At 37.7% G+C, this 2,724-nt stretch overlaps 1 pseudogene; it reads right to left on the reverse strand.

The window, feature by feature from the left end:
* Window positions 1-227: 227 nt before the first annotated feature.
* On the reverse strand, window positions 228-326 carry LOC113284793 (annotated as a pseudogene).
* Window positions 327-2,724: the final 2,398 nt, after the last annotated feature.

Below are 2,724 nucleotides of genomic sequence, written 5' to 3' on the forward strand. Positions count from 1 at the left end.
TGAAAACCCCTATTTCCATCTTAGGGATTTTGAGGAAATTTATAGTACCCTAAGAATTAGAGGCTTAGATGATGATGCTTTGAAACTTAGGTTATTCCCTTTTTCTATGAAAGATAAAGCCAAATTTTGTCTATACAGTTTGACTTCCGAGTCAATTGAAACATATGAACAACTTACATATGCCTTTTACAACAAGTTTTTCCCTAGGCACAAAACATCATCTATTAGGACACAAATCTGTACATTTTCACAACAAGAGGAAGAATCTTTGTATAAGTATTTGGAAAGTTTCAATGATTTATATCACAGTGTCCTCATCATGGTTTATAAAAGGTTAGGCTAGTTCAGATCCTTTATGAGGGTTTAGATTATTCGACAACAACCATGGTAGAGTTCTTGTGCACTGGTGGGTAAGAAAACCAAACTGTCGATGCGGCGATCGAATTTTTTAATGACATCGCCGATAAAACCCGTCAATGGGAAAATAGTAGGGAACCCAAGAAAACAATTCTTCTAAATAGAGGAAATGTCCATAGGGTAGAAGGATCTTATGAGTCAGATGCCAAAATTGTTGCTATAGCAAAGAGGTTAGAATCTTTAGAATTGGGTCATACTAGTGGTAGAGTGGAACCTTTTTGGGAAGGCCAGAATACTGAAGAGAAAGTCAATGCTCTTTATAATAACACTAGATTTGAGAACCGTCAAAAATTTGACCCATATTCAGAAACCTATAATCCTGGTTGGAGAAACCATCCGAACCTCTCATGGTTTAAGGACCAAAATCAAGGTCATATTAGTAACTCGAATACTTCCCCAGGTTTTGGGTATACTAAGAATCCTTCAGGACTAGCTCAGAATCAGTCTGATAAGAAAATTTCAACTTTAGAAGAAACTCTCATATCGTTTATTCGAAACATTGATAGGATTCATCAATCACTTTCACAGAGCATGGAAGAAAGTAAAAATATTAGCCAGTCTATTTCTCAGGCTATATCTGAGTAGAAAACCCAGGTTAGTTTGATGAATGAGTCTTTGAGAGAAAAAGGTAAGTTCCCTAGTCAAACACAACCCAACCCTAGAGGAGGATTTCATGAAATAGGTGCAAAACCATCACATCAGCTGAATGCTATTAGAACCCTTACAAGTGGTAAAGTTATAGGAAACAAGGTAACCATGCTCGATAGTGAGCATACTGTAGTTCACCCCTCAGGACCATCCATAGCTGAAGAGACTGATAAAGTTTCTGATGATGCTGATTCGGTTCCTGAGAGGCCTTATTTTATGGCAAGAGCCCCATTTCCCCAGCTATTAGTACCAACAAAAAGTGAATCCAACTTTAATGACATAATGGAGGTTTTTAAGAAAGTTACCATAAACCTTCTGTTACTAGAAGCAATTAGGAAACTAACGGCTTATGCCAAGTTCCTTAAAGATATGCGTACCCGAAAGCGAAATCTTAGTGTCCCTAAAAAAGCCTTTTTAGCTAGTCATGTAAGTTCGATTATTAAGAACACCACAACTCCTAAGTATAAAGACCCAGGTGCCCCTAACATTGCTTGCACAATGGGAAAATACCGGGTAGAAAAATCTTTACTTGACTTAGGAGCCAGTGTGAATTTACTGCCATACCATGTTTACTTAAAGCTAGGACTTGGTGAATTGAAACCTACCAAGATAACACTTCAGTTAGCTGATAGGTCCATTAAAATTCCTCGTGGTGTGATAGAGGATGTTCTTATTGAGGTCTACAAGTTTATTTATCAATTTCGTGGTCCTAGATACCCAACATGTCCCCGACCCATAGAACCAGATACTTGTGATTTTAGGTCGCCCATTCTTAGATACGTCTAATGCGATCATAAACTGTCGAAATGGTATCATGAATCTATCTTTTGGTAATATGACTATGGAGCTGAATATTTTTAATTTAAATAAGCTACATTCTGAGCTAGATAATACATGTATTGAAGAGGTGAACATGATAGGAACCTTAGTTCAGGAGTCATTACCAAACATCGTTTCGGAAGATCCGTTAGAAAGTTGTCTATCCCATTTTAGCTTGGATTTCGACGATGATAGCAACATTGAACAAGTAAATGCTCTGTTGGATTCTATTCCTATGTTAGATATTGATATATGGAATGCTAGGTTCGAACCATTACTAGCTTTTGAGTCTACTTAATACCTTGTTTAAAAGGGATTCCTAAAGTGGACCCTAAATATGCACTTTTAGGCACACCCGAGTCTTTTCCTGTGATTATAGCTTCCGATTTGGATAGTGATCAGGAGAATAGGCCAGAGACCGTGCCTCAAGAAAATAAGGAAGCTTTAGAGTGGACCATACCAGATACGAAGCAAGTAGAGCATGAACCACCTGATTATAACTTAGAGAAAGCAATTGACCTTTTTCAAGAACCCGATGGTCTAGAAATTAGGAATATTGTGACTCGTCTATGTGGAGGCACCCAAAATTCTAAGTTTGGGGATAGTGATCATTAATTATCCCCATCAGAAGTGCCTAACTTGGGTCTTGATCCTAGTGCATTTGAGGTTTTACTTGATTCTATTCAGAATCCACAACCCGATTCTCCTGATACTGTCCAGGAGAAAATCCATATATTAGAAACCCGTTTTTCGGATGAATATGTTTGTCAATACATTCATATGAAGCCCAAGTGGGCACCTCAGCTAAATCCAGTTGTCTTAAGAGAAACTTTAGATCAG

Source organism: Papaver somniferum, chromosome 5 (genome assembly GCF_003573695.1).
Source record: "Papaver somniferum cultivar HN1 chromosome 5, ASM357369v1, whole genome shotgun sequence".
Lineage (NCBI taxonomy): Eukaryota > Viridiplantae > Streptophyta > Magnoliopsida > Ranunculales > Papaveraceae > Papaver > Papaver somniferum.